Source organism: Amblyraja radiata, chromosome 2, assembly GCF_010909765.2.
Source record: "Amblyraja radiata isolate CabotCenter1 chromosome 2, sAmbRad1.1.pri, whole genome shotgun sequence".
In the NCBI taxonomy this organism is placed as follows: Eukaryota; Metazoa; Chordata; class Chondrichthyes; order Rajiformes; family Rajidae; genus Amblyraja; species Amblyraja radiata.
The window spans coordinates 112,019,715-112,036,028 of NC_045957.1; the positions used below are offsets into that span (position 1 = coordinate 112,019,715).

At 45.7% G+C, this 16,314-nt stretch overlaps 1 long non-coding RNA gene across 1 annotated transcript; it reads right to left on the minus strand.

The window, feature by feature from the left end:
- Positions 1-515: 515 nt before the first annotated feature.
- LOC116984576 lies at positions 516-16,084 on the minus strand. Its single transcript, XR_004415071.1, has 2 exons — positions 15,900-16,084; positions 516-972 (listed from the first exon to the last, which is right to left on the minus strand). It is a non-coding gene; the product is annotated as an uncharacterized LOC116984576 (long non-coding RNA).
- Between the last annotated feature and the right edge of the window lie 230 nt (positions 16,085-16,314).

Sequence of the window (16,314 nt, forward strand, 5' to 3'; positions counted from 1 at the left end):
CGCCCCACCCAAGGTTTCCGTGCGGTTCCCAGAGGTTGCAGGTGGTTGCCGGAGGTTGCAGGTAGTGGAAGCAGGTAGGGAGACTGACAAAAACCTCCGGGAACCGCACGGAAACCTTGGGTTGGGCACAAAGTCTCCAGAGGTTTCCGTTCAGGTTTCCTAAGTGGGACAGGGGCATAACCCACAATACTGTTTTAATGCCTAAGCGACACAGTGGAGCAGCGGTAGAGTTGCAGCCTTAGAGTGCCAGAGACCCAGGTTCAATCCTGACTACGGGTGCAGTTTGTATGGAGTTTGTAGGTTCTGCCCACGACCTGCGTGCGTTTTCTCCGATTCCTTCAGTTTCCTCCCACACTCCAAAGATGTACAGATTTGCAGGTTAATTGGATTGGTACAAATGTAAATTATCCCTGCTATGGTATGGGATCGCTGGTCGGTGTGACTCGGTGGGCCGAAGGGTCTGTTTCCGTGCTGTATCTCTGTAGTAAACTTAACCAAACAAATCTAGGCCTATGTCAAGACTCAAAAGTCAAGCTTGTTTATTTGACACATGTACAGGCAAAGGAACAATAATATTCTTACTGCAGCACCTTAACAGGCCTGTAAATGTATTAATGCACAGATAAATATATAATAATAACACAATAAATTAATAATTGTAATATTCGGTAATCACAATTTGAGTGATATGCACCAAACACAGGCAGGTTGGACTAGTGTAGATGGGACATGTTGGTCGGTGTGGGTAAGTTGGGCCAAAGGGCCTATTTCCAAGCTGTATGACTATAATAGTGCAACAACCTTGGTCCATAGTCCAATCAAAGACACAATCGATAGACGATCAAAGTATCTGAGATTAATGTTGTGTAATGTTCAAAACCCTGATGGTTGCAGGGAAGACCCTGTTCTTGAACCTGGCGGTTGTGGTTTTCATGCTCCTGAATCTTCTTCCCGGTGGTAGGAGATCAGTACCTGTGATAGACCAAGCAAAGGGTGGTTATGTACTATGTTTTCTCCTGTTATATACTATGTTTACATATTCTGTGGTGCTGCAGCAAGTAAGAATTTCATTGTCCTATCTGGGACATATGACAATAAAACACTCTTGACTCTTGAAGGTCTACAACTCTCTATGGAATCCTTCATTCCTGGCTGTTTAAGTTGCCAAACTAATGGTGATACAACCAGTCAGTGTACTTTCTACCACACCCTCAGGAACAACTCCTCTGTTATTAGACTTATGAATGGTTCTCCCTTGAGCTAGACTGTAGTCCCAATCTTCCAGCCTACCTCATTGCAGGCTTTGGACTTTTTCTCTGGAACTGTGATGCTTCAATGCCAAAAGCTATAATGTGCGTTCTGGCATTTTTATCTTAGCTCCACCTGTTGTACTTGTGCATTGAGGTATAATATTATCTAATTTAATTGGATAGCACACAAATATTCACTGTAGTTCAATACTGACGATAGTATTAAACCAATAATAATACATGTAAACGTTTGATCGAGTATCCATTGACATTCCAAGTAGAGGAGTTGATGAAATTCCTTTATGATTTGCATCAATACTCGTCGCCCAGGACAGATTTTAAACTTTAGACTTTATACTTTAGAGATACAGCGTGGAAACAGGCCCTTCGGCCCACCGGGTCCATGCCGACCAGTGATCACCCCTTACACTGACACCAAGGACAATTTACAATTTACACAAGCCAATTAACCTACAAACCTGTACGTCTTTGGAGGGTGGGAGGAAACCAGAGCATCCTGAGAAAACCCACATGGGCACCGGGAGAGCATTCAAACTACATACACCGTAGTCAGGATCGAACCCGGGTCACTGGTGCTGCAAGCCAGCAACTCTACTAGTTCTGAGGAGTTTCATAAGTTCATGAGTTCATAAGTGATAGGAACAGAATTAGGCCATTCAGCCCATTGAGTCTACTGTGCCATTCAATCATGGCTGATCTATCTCTCCCTCCTAACCCCATTCTTCTGCCTTCTCCCCATAGCCTCTGACACCTTGTTTAACCGAGAGTCACAATTGATGTTATTGGGGTGGATGAACAAAAGCTTGGATAAAACAGTTTAGAACAGGTTAGAAAAAACTTTTTCACCCAGAGAGTTGTGAATTTGTGGAATTCCCTGCCAAATCACTGGATGGATTTAAGAGAGAGATAGATAGAGCTCTAGGGGCTGGTGGAATCAAGGGATATAGGGAGAAGGCAGGCACGGGTTATTGATTGATTGGGGACGATCAGCCATGATCACAATGAATGGCAGTACTGGCTCAAAAGACCGAATGGCCTCCTCCTGCACCTATTTTCTATGTTTCTATGGACCTCCCTAAACAAGAGACTTTGAAGAGTGATGTAGAGATTAGAGATTAGATATGAGAGCTTTTGGCAGCTTTGGGAAGGCTTGCAATGGTACAGTGGAATTTCAAAATGGGATTGAGTATAATCCCAGCAGGTGATCCTTGGTGGCACAGTGGGGCAGCGGTAGAGTTGCTGCCTCACAGCCCCGGGTTCAATCCTGACTACGAATGCTATCTGTACAGCGTTTGCACGTTCTCCCTTTGACCTGCGTGGGTTTTCTCCGGGTGCTCCAGTTTCCTCCCACATTCCAAACACTTGCAGCTTTGTAGGTTAATTGGCTTTGGTAAAGTTTGTAAATTGTGCTTCGTGTGCAGGATAGAACTAGTGTGCGGGTGATCGCTGGTCAGCACTGACTCGGTGGGCCGAATGGTCTGTTTCCACGCTGTTTCTCTAAACTAAACTAAACAGAAAAATGTAACTAAATTTGCTGTTTTGCGCTTATCATTGTAGTGCAAAGAAAAATAATTTGACATGCCATAGGCGAGGTAATAAAAATGAAGTTGAGAACATGTCCCATTTTAATGTGGTTCCTGGAATGAAAATTCCAGCTGTTTCTATCTAAGGGATGCCAGCAACCACACATCAGGTGTCCTCATAGCTTTCGTCATCTCTGTCTTCTCACGGCACTTGGAACCATCTAGAAAACATTTAAAACTCTTTCCAAGATGATGTTGCCGACAAAATATTATTGTAGGTTTAACATAACCTGCCTTCAATTAGAAATATCTGCTCCGTCGATAGCCAAATATCACAGGGGTAAACAAGAGAGCTATCACTCTAGCTGGCGTTGCCATGTGTTGCTGGGTGTGAAATATTCCATGAGGGATGACAAGACATCGTGCTTCTTTAAAGATGAAACCAAAGTAAGTTGTTGCTGGGAAATGGAAAAGGGAACTTCAGAGTGGCACGGTGGTGCAGCGGTAGAGTTGCTGCCCTTACAGCGTCAGAGACCCGGGTTCGATCCTGACTAAGGGTGCTGTCTGTATTGAGTTTGTACGCTTTCCCCGTGACCTGTGTAGGTTTTCCCCGGGTGCTCCGGTTTCCTCCCATATTCCAAAGACGTACATGTTTGTAGGGTAATTTGCTTCGGTAAAGTTTGTAAATTGTCACTTGTGTGTCGGATAGTGCTAGTGTACGGGAATCGCTGGTCGGCACGGACTCGGTGGGCCAAAGGGCCTGTTTCTGTGCTGTATCTCTAATGGGGCTTTTTCACAGGGCGACTTGACGCAAGATGTAACCAGAGTGAAGTGGTCGTGGTCTAGCACGATATCACACGATATAATGGGGTGTAGATAAAGAGTTCCCACGGTACTCGGCATTTCCGTTATTTGTGCGAGTGACTTGTCCATCTCCCGAGCTTTCCCATTAAATCTTGAATGAACATTGTGAACTACACGTGGCACAAACGATGTCACTTTTTTTTTCACACACTATAAATATCCTCCCTTGGTTGAATTGGCTCATTTGGAGACATGCCTATTCTAAGTGGTTTCGAGTACAGGATGGTGGTTTTTTTCATTGACGCGCTGTATGCAGCAGCCCACTATGTGCATCGAGGACGCTTGCGTGAAGGCAGAAGGGAGAGATTAATTAAAAAGAGAATTAAGAGGAAGTCTCACTGGGTGTGAAAGAGCAAAGAGGCCATCTCTGCGCTTACTACAATTCACAATTGGGGAGTGTGCTGTGGCAGGACAGCTATATTGATGGATAGCCGACCACAGGAACACTACTGCATGTTAGCAGAAATGCATAGCAAATAAGCTGACTTTCTAGTGTTGTCCTCTGAAGTGCTTCCTATAAGATGTTCGTCCGCAAAACCTGCCATTCAGCACATTGCATTGTCCCTTTTAATGCCTGAGTTTAGGCTTGTTGCGGAGGTTAATGGATATAATGTGTTTAAAATAATCTAGCGTGCCTCATTTGTTGATTTTCGTGTTTGCAAGGCTCTTTTATAGACTAATGTTTGGTGTGATGCACCTTCTCTCAATATGTGCAAGAAGTCGTCTTTTTATATTGTCAAATAGGAATAAAGACTTTGTCTCACATTTACCGTGCTGATTGGCTTATTTTATTTTCTACTGAGAGGTGAAACTTTCAAACGTTTAAATAGCTCAACAATTGATGGACCTGAACACTCAAAAATGAAACTTAATGAAAATGTGATTTTACTTCGGAGTCACGTGATTGACTACGTGAAGAACCCGCTCAGTGCGCAGGCGCGGCATTACGCCAGCAGTGCAACAGCGGCCGCAACGGGAGTTAGACTCTCCCGTTACAGGATGAACCGGACCGTCAGGTGAGTACCCTGAGGTCGGGGTTTCTTTTACAGGTGAGCCTTTTTTCTGCTTGTGTTTTTTACAGGCAGAGAAAAAGGCTCTGGAACAAAACTGTCCCCCGTTCAAGGAGGAACGGTTTCCCGTCGGGGGGAAGGGGGGCAGCAACAGGCGGTAGGAGCGACCCGGTGTTCCGTAATTCCCCAACACCGTGCCGAGGCCAGCCCGCTAGTACCTGAGCAGCGGGCTGGATGCATAGCCACTCGAGAGGCATCCGGCAGGTGTTCCCGATTGGGACGGAACGTCTCTCCACCCGCACGGGGGGAGAGAGAGCCGCCTGAGCCGCTGGAGCGGCTCACGGAGCAGGAGCCTGCGAGATGCGCTGCTTGAGCGGCGCTCTCGCATCTACAAGGCAAAAGCTCCAGAAGAAGGCGGTAGGAACCGGGCGCTCCGCTATTCCCATCACCGCGCCGAGCCCAGTCCCGCTAGTGCCTGAACTGCGGGCTGGATATATAGCCATCCGAACAGGCATCCGGCCGGTGGCGTCCGATTCGTCGGACGGGGACATGTCTCTACCTAAAATGGAGGAGAGACAGCCGCCTGAGCTGCATCCAACAGCAATTGGAGCAGCTCCAGCGAGATGCGCAGAAAGAGCGCTCTCGCGAAAAGAAAAAACAAGACTTTCGAAATCTGCCCCCGTCCAACTCCGCAAGAGGAGAAGGGGGGGCAGCAACAGGCGGTAGGAGCGCTATCCGGGCGCACCGCTATCCCCGACACCGAGCCGAGTCCAGCTCCGCTAATGTCTGAACAGCGGGCTGGAGGCAAAGCCAAACGGAAGAGCAACCGGCCGGTGGCATCCGACTCGTCGGACGGGGACGTCTCTCCACCCAGGAGGGGGAGGGACAGCCGCCTTAGCCGCATGGAGCGGCTCTTGGAGCAGGTGCTCCAGCAAGGTGCACCCCGGGAGGGGAGCTCTTGCAGAGGGAGCTCAGGCACTCCCTCTACAGTGCCTCCTGCACTGTCCATTGCATCCTCCTTTCCAGAGGATAGCTTTGGGGACCACGACTGGGCTGGTCCAGAACAAGGGGTTATGGCTGAAGATTTTGGGAGTATGCAGGGGGTGCAGGAGCAGGAACAGCTGCTTGGTGCAGTGGGCCGCTATGTGTCAAAACCCCATGCAGGGGAACCGCTAGAGGCCAAACTAGCGGCAAATATCAATCACCTTTCCAACAGAGCTCTGCAGGGGCAGGTGATTAATGAAGCTTTAGATACTATACAGCGCCGGAGAACTGTGAACCTCTAAAAAGTACCAGCGGTGAACAGCCAAATCTGGGGACACATTGGGGCAACCATCCGGCACCACGAGCTAAGGCTGCAGCGGATACTCCGACTATTGACAGCAGGCATCACTTCGTTTGCTCGTTCTATAAACAACACCGAGATGACCACCAATCAACAGGATACACTCGCGTTGTTGTGTAACACGCAGGTTGAAATTAATAATCTGCGGAAAGAAATCATCAAACCTGCCATCAGTCCTCGAATTGCCGGGCTGTGTAAAACACCAGCCGATAAGCCAGACAGGCTGCTCTTCGGGAAGGCAGGGTATAAAACGAGCAAACTGAAAACACACACCACCAAGTGGCAGCACCCCGCCGCATCCACCAGTAAACATCCACCATTCAACACTGGTGAAAGCTCGGGGTCCGCTTACTTTCACCGTAAGTCTTTTTTAGACCAGGGCCCAGAGCGGACCCCATGGAAAATGCGCCAACCCCCAACAAACACGCCACATCAGACACCTCGCAAGCCGACCAAAGGGAATCAGAGGAAATACCCGTAACCATGGAGGTAGGTGGGTCTGGTTCCTATCACCTTTTGGGAGGTGGAGGCTTAATACTAACAGGAGGTAGATTGCACCGGTTTGAAGCATAGTGGATATAAAATACAATTCATGTCAGAAAAAAACGCCGCCAGTTCAACAATGGCCCCAAAGGGTATTTCTCCCTCCGTCAAAGAGAAACGTGAGGGACAAGCTGAACTGGTGAGACTTATCACAAAGGGGGTCATCGAAAAGACCAAACATGAACCTTTGGAATTTGTATCGAATATATTCACTAAAACCAAAAAAGATGGTGGCTGTCGCATCATCATTGACTTAACATCACTAAACAAATTTGTTAAGTATATACATTTCAAAATGGAGACATATGTTACTGCCAAACAACTGAATTCCAAAGGATATTCGACAAGTGGCAAGAGTAATTGGGAAAATGGTAGCAGCTTTTCCGGCTACTCAATTCGGACCTTTGCACTATCAAAAAAAAAAAAAAAAAAAAAAAAAACGTTTGGCATAGTTTCAGCCCTATCTTTATCACTAACCCTACTTTAGTTACTAAAACAGATGCCAATGCTCAAGGCTGGGGAGCGACTAACTCCATATCCAGCACAGGTGGTAGATGGACTAACCTAGAGTCATCATTACTACTTACACTGGGCATTAACTATCTAGAGATGTTGGGCGCCTTTTATGGTTTAAAAGCATATGTATCTAATATGCAGCACTTGCATGTTCGGTTACAAATTGATAAATACTACGGTGATGGCTTATATTAACCATATGGGTGGCATAAAATCATTGTCATGCGACAAATTGGTCAACATGATTTGGTAATGGTGTGTCGAAAGACATATTTGGCTATCAGCTACTTACCTACCAGGTAAGCTAAACACCCATGCCATGAGGTAATTAAACGCCTGGGTTGCAAGTTTGAACAGACCTTACCTGGAACTGGGATTGTCCAAACAAACCATCACCATGTCGGCATCCCTTCGAACATCCACCAGAGGCAGTACTTAACCAGCATCAAAAAAGGGAAAAGTACTGCCAGGAAACAGGGACGACATACGCAACAGCTACAGCCACCAACATACTGGAGTTCCTGGCCTATCTACACCACGATGTAGGGATCAGCTACAGTGCCATCAACAACCAGCGCCAGGACAACAGGCGATGGGATCCCATCCACTGGTGGTAAAACTGATGAAGGGCATTTACAATATCAAGCCCTAAGCCCAGGTATACCCATATTTGGGATATCAGTGTGGTCCTGACATATCTCAGGGAATGGCCACCAGCCAGATCCCCCGGCCTCGAGCAAGCTACACTAAAGACGCTCATGTTGATGGCACTTGTATCCGCTCAGAGGGTCCAGTCACTACACCTATTGCGACTGGACAACATGATCACAGCTCCAGACCAGATCTGTCGTTATCCAGCGACTGATCAAACAGAGCAGACCAGGAACACCTAATCCAGTCGTGGCTTACCCACCAGAACCACGGTTATGTGCCATGACTCACCTACTATCCTACATAGACACAACCAAAATATTCGAGGGAGATGAAAAGCCTTGTGGGTCAGTCATAAAAACCTTATGGTCAGGTGACGAGCCAAACCATTGCGAGATGGCTCAAGCAGGTGCTAGAAACTGCTGGGATAAACACTAACATGTACAAATTTTATTCCACCAGGGCAGCATCCATGTCGACGGTTAAAGAATGGATATGCCTATAGACCACATCCTGGCTACAGCAGGATGGTGGGGGGGGGGGAAAGACCGTTCAGAAATGTTATAATAAGCCGTTGGCAAAACCTGGTTTATTTGCAGTAAAGATTTACGAACTGCAAATATTTAATTTAAGCCCAGGGGAGCAACTTAATTCTTTGTTGTTATTGTTTAAAAAATACCATTGTGTTTTTCAACAAATAGACTCATTGGTTGATTACGATAACACTTCCTCCCTCAAGAACTTCGGCAGTGAGTGAAATGAAACTGTTACACGGTTTGAAATCACAGAGCTTTGAAATCTTCACGTAGTCACTCACGTGACTCCGAAGTAAAACAGTAAGATTAAACGAGAACTTACCAGTTTGAAGTTTGATCTGTATTTTATGAGGAGTTACGATGAGGGATTACGTGCCCTCCGCTCCCACCCTCATTATATGGATCACACTAATAAATTGATGTCTCCTTATCTTTACTATGTTTACTTCAAATAACTGTGTCTATCTGTGATTCCACACCGCTGCTTGGAAGTATGCCGCGCCTGCGCACTGAGCGGGTTCTTCACGTAATCCCTCATCGTAACTCCTCATAAAATACAGATCAAACTTCAAACTGGTAAGTTCTCGTTTAATCTTACTATTATATCACCTCCCTTCAACTATTTTGTGTTTCAGCATGAGAGGGATTATAACATTAGAGACATTCATCTTGTAGTGATGTGTTAATGAAGAATTGCAGACCAAGCTGATAGTAAAAAATATATTTATTTAACAATGAGGTAAACAAGCACTGACAATCAAACTGCTGAGGTAAAAGCTTTATCACACTTCAGGCTATCATAAAATGTGGAGCCACCAACAGAAACAAAGTAATGCCCAAGAGGAAAAGACACACATATTAACATACAGACATTTATAAAGGATATTGAGAACACCTTTTTTACTCACCTTCTGTCCCCTCTATCCAGCTTCCGGGTTTACCGTTCGCAGGAGTTCCCACGGTAACCGCAAAAGTTATTACGGATATCGCACGGATATCGCACTGGCCACTACGTTCATATAAAGTTGCAATGCTCAACCACAAGTGTACAAGTCACTCTTGGAGAAATTCAAGCTTGCTTGAATTTTCTCCCGAGTCACCAAGTTACACGATTACCTGCCGTTAGCGCCACGGTGGTCCACGGTGGTCCACGAATGCCGTACTGTTATCGCACGAGGTTCCCACGATGTTAAACTCTGGTTAACTCTTGCGTCAAGTCGCCCCGTGAAAAAGCCCCATAACTCTAACCTAAACTAAACAAAACTTGAGAGCATTCAAAGCAATACTGGCCCGCAAAAACCTGGTTAAGTATTAAAACCAAGAGATAACCTTGTATTGGGTCTGTCAGAGTGAGGCCACATGCTAAATGGGGGAACAACGCCTCATATTTGGCTCGGTGTAGATTAGTGTGTCAATACTATATATATGTTACCACACAGATTAGACTTGCTGCACATTTCTTATGTCACTCAACAATCAACAATCAGTTTTATTCGTCACAAGTGAAATTAATTTGTCAGCAGCGGTACAATGATAAAGAACACACAATACACAATAGAAATTTAACACAAACATCCACCACAGCATTCATCACTGACTGTGGTGGAAGGCACAAAATTTGGCCAGTCCTCCTCCATTTCCCCCCGTGGTCGGGACCAGAGTCCAGAGTCAGTCCAGGATCGGCTCTTCCCCACCTGAGACCGCGGCTTTAGGTTGGTGTAGGCCGCAGGCCAGCGGTCGAAGATTTAAAGTCCCCGCCGCAGCCAGAAGCACCGCAGACCGCCGAGCCGGCGGTCGAAGCTCCCATCCAGGGGTGATGGTAAGTCCACGCCGGCTCCGCGATAGAAGTTGGCCGCGAGCCGGAGGTGGAAGCTCCTTCTTCTCCCGGGTCCCCCACGAGGGATCCCGGGCTGCGGACGCCGCGCCAGCTGAAACTCTGCAGACCGCCGCTTCAGGCTGCCGGCTGCCGCGGACCAGCGAAACGGAGCGCTCCCCTCCTGCGAGCCCCAGCGAGGGCGCGCCCGCTCCATGCCGAGAGTCCACGCTGCGCCCGCCGCTGAAGCCCCGGGCGCGTCTCCGGGAAAGGCCGCACGATCCTCGTTGTTAGGCCACGGGAGAGGCGACCTGGAAAAAGTCGCCTCTCCATGGAGGAGGCGACCAAAACGGTTTCCCCCTCACCCCACCACACCACCCCCACACAAGACACACAAAGAAACACAAAAAACATACTTTAAAACATACTAAAAAAACAAAAAAAGTTGAAAAAAACCGGACACGCTGCTTGCAGCGCCCCCACCGATCGGGGTGGGACTAGCAACTCGCAGAGTTGCTAATAAAAGACTATGGATTCTAATCACTATGTGTGAGTCTGATCATTTCTTACACTTGGGCAGCTTACAACCCAACAGTTTGAACGTTGATGTCTCTAATTTTAAGAAACTCCTGCATTCCCTCACCCCCTCCTTCTTTCCTGTACCCTAGTCATCCTACCAGTTCAACTGTTCGCATCCTTGTATCCCTCTTGTTAGCACATCTTCCCCAGCCAACAATGGGCCATTGTGGACTTTTCTCGCCCCCTACCCCCCCACCCCCCAACTCCAATTTTCAGTTAGAAGAAAGTTTAACCTGAAACGTCACCTCTTCCTTTTCTCCAGTGATGCTGCCTGACCCGCTGATTTACTCCAGCATTTTGTGTCTATCTTCGGTATAACCCAGCATCTGCAGTTCCTTCCTATACAGATAATCTTGAGTTACAAGCAAAGTAAACTTAACTGCAAAAAAAACTGTTTTACTTTCAGTCCAAGAATTAAATTGTCATTAAAGCTTAGATAACTACCTTTTTCAGTGTTGCTCAAAATCAAAATTACCCTCGATTTCACAGCAAAAAAACCCCAAATAAAAACAAATATAAATAAATAAGATCGACTAAAAGTTTATCAAAGAGTCTGAAACTGGTCCTGACCCAAATCATCACCTATCCATTTTCTCCAGAGATGCTGCCTGACCCGCCAAGTTACTCTAGCATTTTCTATCTTAAAGATCATCTTAAAGTTGTGTATCATTCAGTATTTAATCTCACCGTTGCTGCAACAACACCTATTCGATTGCAACTGCTCTTCCAGAGTTTGGTCTTTATACAAAAGCACAACATTAATCTTCCTAAGCTTTCAGAGTGAATAAAGTTGCAATCTTCAAAACCATTTGCACATATGATTAGTTGGTTGAGACCTGGCCTATTTATCATAGACAATAAACAATAGGTACAGGAGTAGGCCATTCGGCCCTTCGAGCCAGCACTGCCATTCAATGTGATCATGGCTGATCATCCCCAATCAGTGCCCCGTTCCTGCCTTCTCCACATATTCCCTGACTCCGTTATCTTTAAGAGCCCTATCTAGCTCTCTCTTGAAAGTTTCCAGAGAACCGGCCTCCACTGCCCTCTGAGGCAGAGAATTCCATAGACTCACAACTCTCTGTGAGAAAAAGTGTTTCCTCGTCTCCATTCTAAATGGCTTACCCCTTATTCTTAAACTTTCATCGCACATTTGCTCTTTTGCATAGCAGCATTCTGAATGAAGTAATTCACCAGCACAAGTTGCATTTTTAATTGTTTAGACGTTAGAGATACAGCGTGGAAACAGGCCCTTCTGCCCACTGACTATGTGCAAATGGGAGGTTGTTTTTTATTAACAAAATGCCCTTTTCCTCTATCTTCCATACCCTAATCCTGTGTGTGTGTGTATGTGTGTGTGTTACTTAACACTTACAGTGAATTTACAAAAGATGTTGAAGACATAGGCTTATGATGAAGGGGAAAATATTTAATAGGAATCAGAGGGGTCACTTTTTTTACACAAAGGATGGTGGGTGTATGGAACAAGTTGCCAGAGGAGATAGTTGAGGCTGGGACTGTCCCAACATTTAAGAATTGGGCAGATACATGCATAGGACAGGTTTGGAGGGATATGGACCAAATGCTGACAGGTGGGACTAGGGTAGCTGGGACATGTTGGCCAGTGCGGGCAAGTTGGGCTGAAGAGCCTGTTTCCACACTGTATCACTCTATGATTCTATATTGAAAAACAGAAAATTGGAAACATTGCCTCTGCTCTCCCCTGTGTTACGGGTCTATCTTGTCCACAGTCCAGTTGCAAAAGGAAGCTATGCTAATTACTATTAGGTTCAGATGTTTTTTGTACAAGATAATTCTGCACTGTAAATCCTAATTAATGCGAGTTTAAACTAATCAGTCAATCTACTGGTCTGAACCGGTCCTTCCTAATCTAATTTGGATTTTCTATTAAGGATCAGTGCCATATTCCACTGAACATTAGCATGGAGTCGTTCAAATCTTTGAATAAACATCCTACTGTGGCGGTGGGAATGGGGGCCAGATAGAGGCAGCACCCTCTGGAGGACATGGAGGATAGGAGACGTTTCGGGTTGGGATCCTTCTTCAGCTCCATTGTCGTGGGGAGGGAGGGAAGGCTGGAAGGGAGGTGGGACGGACAATGTCTGGCAAGTGATAGGTAGATACAGGGTTAGCAGGGGTTTGTGATTTGCAGATGTTTGACCGCACATTTTACACTGCAGTCCGAAATGGTAATTATCTCCATTAAGCAATCAGCATAATCAGCCCAACTTGCCCACATCTATACTAATCCCATCTGCCTGCATTTGGTCATACCCCTCTAAACCTATCCTATCCATATACCTGTCTAAATATTTCTTAAATGTTCCGATAGTACCTGCCTCAACTACCTCCTCCGGCAGCTCGTTCCGTACTCTACCACCCTTTGCGTGCAAATGTTACCCCTCAGGTTCCTATTAAATCTTTCCCCCCTCATCTTAACCATATAACCATATAACAATTACAGCACGGAAACAGGCCATCTCGGCCCTACAAGTCCGTGCCGAACAACTTTTTTCCCTTAGTCCCACCTGCCTGCACTCGTACCATAACCCTCCATTCCCTTCTCATCCATATGCCTATCCAATTTATTTTTAAATGATACCAACGAACCTGCCGCTACCACTTCCACTGGAAGCTCATTCCACACCGCTACCACTCTCTGAGTAAAGAAGTTCCCCCTCATGTTACCCCTAAACTTCTGTCCCTTAATTCTGAAGTCATGTCCTCTTGTTTGAATCTTCCCTATTCTCAAAGGGAAAAGCTTGATCACATCAACTCTGTCTATCCCTCTCATCATTTTAAAGACCTCTATCAAGTCCCCCCTTAACCTTCTGCGCTCCAGAGAATAAAGACCTAACTTATTCAACCTATCTCTGTAACTTAGTTGTTGAAACCCAGGCAACATTCTAGTAAATCTCCTCTGTACTCTCTCTCTCTCTTAAACTGATGTCATCTGGTTCTCGATTCCCCTAATCTCGGCAAGTGATTCTGTGCGTCCACCCGATCTATTCCTCTCAAGATTTTATACTCCTCTATAACATCACCCCTCATCCTCCTGCACTCCACGGAATTGAGCCCTAGCCTGCTCAACCTCTCCCTATACCTCAGGCAACATCCTCGTATATCTCCTCTACACCCTTTCAAGCACTTGGAATTAACTTCCAGGAAGAACTTTTGGAGGAATAAACACTGGAAACATTTGTGGGAGGATTCCCTCAAAAAGGTGAGCTCTTCAGCATTTCAAACCAGAATCTCTTTCAAGTCAGCAACAGCGTGGGTATGATGCAATGTATGAAGGACGTAAGTGTTTAAGTACCACAAATACCCATTCTGTGTGCTGCGGTTGAGACAAAACAAGTAGTTACACTGCTTAATGTGAATAGTAAACACAGCTCTTTAATTATTTCCAGGTTTCCCATTCCAGCTTGGAACTTGCATTTGCCTGCATTACAGAGAGTGTGGAAAACTGAAGCCACTTTGTTGTAACAAAATGCTGCAGAATTATAAAAACTTTTTTATAAAAGTATAAGATAATAAGATTATAAGAGTATTGTGAGCAATTTTGGGCCTCATATCTGAGGAAGGATGTGCTGCCACTGAAGATGGTCCCGAGGAAGTTTACGAGAACGATCCCAGGAATGAGTGGGTTAACATATGATGAGCCTTTGATGGCACTGGACCTCTACTCACTGGAGTTTGGAAGGATGAGGAGGGACTTCATTGAAACTTACCGAATAGGGGAAGGCTTGGATAGAGTGGATGCGGAGAAGATGTTTTCACTGGTGGGAGAGTCTAGGACTAGAGGTCATAGCCTCAGAATTAAAGGATACTCCTTTCGCAAAGGGATGAGGAAGAATTTCTTTAGTCAGAGGGTGGTGACTCTGTGGAATTCTTAGCCACAGAAGGCTGTGGAGGCCAAATCAATGGATATGTTTAAGGCAGAGATAGATAGATTCTTGATTGCTGTGAGTGTCAGGGGTTATGGGGAGAAAGCGGGAGAATTGGGTTAGGAGGGAGAGATAGATCAGCCATGATCGAATGGTGGAATAGACTTGATGGGTCGAATGGCCTAATTCTATTCCTGTCACATGAACGAATGAACTTGTCAATGAAATGCTGACCAGCAGTATCTTTGTTAACTTCTAGGCATCTGTAAACATCAATGGAAGGTTCTCGACCCGAAACGTCACCTATTCCTTTTCTCCAGAGATGCTGCCTGACTCGTTGAGTTACTCCAGCATTTTGCGTCTATCATCAATGGACAAAGATAGAATAATCTCTTCCCCCTACATGGGGAGGTGAGAGATAATCTTCTCCACTTTTAGACTTTCAGACTTTGGAGATACAGCGTGGAAACAAACCCTTTGGCCCTTTGTATGAAGCATGATCTCGACCCGAAACATCACCCATTCTTTCTCTCCAGAGATGCTGCCTATCCCGCTGAGTTACTCCAGGTTTTTGTGTCTATCATTTAGCCAATCAAGTCTGTGCCGACCCGCGATTAACCCGTACATTTGCACTATCCTACACACATGGGACAATTTACAATTTACAGAAATCAAAAAACCTACAAGGGAAAACATACACAGGGAAAATATACAAATTCTGTACAGACAGCACCTGTAGTCAGGATCGAACCCAGGTCTCTGGTCTCGTAAGGCACCAACTCTATCGCTGTGCCACCAAGTCCTTTCCTTTTCAGATGGCGGAGTAGACTTGGTGGGCCAAATGGCCTAATTCTACTCCTATTCCTTATGACCTTATGACCTTTACCATACACACACTAGCAACAATTTTAAATTTACACCAAGCTAATTAACCCACAATCCAGGACGTATTTGGAGTGAGGGAGGACACCAACGATCCAGGAGAAAACTAACACAGGTCACGGGGAGAATGTACAAACTCCATACAGACAGCACCCGTAGTCAGGATCAAACCTCGGGTGTCTAGCGTTGTAGGACACTAGATCTACCACAACGCTCATGTTATGCTGTGATATTATGCAATCCAGGATTGCAATTGGCAACATAATGTGAATTGAACAATAGTAGATTGTAATACTTTACAATCTGGTCAAACTCAAGTACAATAATTAGGGCAAAGGGGAAGATACAGAGTGCAAAACGCAGTCTTCAGCTTTAGGTTGTTGTGCTGCTAAAGGCCAAGGTTAATTCCTAGCCAGCAATAGTATCCATTCCCAATGCTAAAATAAACATTAACTTACCATCAGCAGGCCACTTGCTGTCGGAGACTGATATATTTCAGTTCTCATGTTCTTCCCAGCTCATGCATTTATTAAATGTGACACGTTGAGAGCCATTTCTTATCCTCTTGTTAAGAAATGTAGAGGCCAGCAGCATCGAGCAGAAACAAAGTAGTTTTCACACACCAGCTTTGACAGAAGATTACTCTGACAGACTGGCCGAGTGAATTAGAAACAGCTGTTGCTAATGCATCCGCGCTGTGGCAATTCATCAGCCGTGTCAAACATCTTCTTAAGTTTGTGAGAACTGGGAAACCGATGGAGCATTCAGGGGCCTTGGACTGGTTTAGTTTAGTTTAGTTTAGAGATACCTGGTGGCTCTTTCTTACTAAGAACATGGAACTTAGGACATGGTACAGCACAGAAGCTGGCCCTT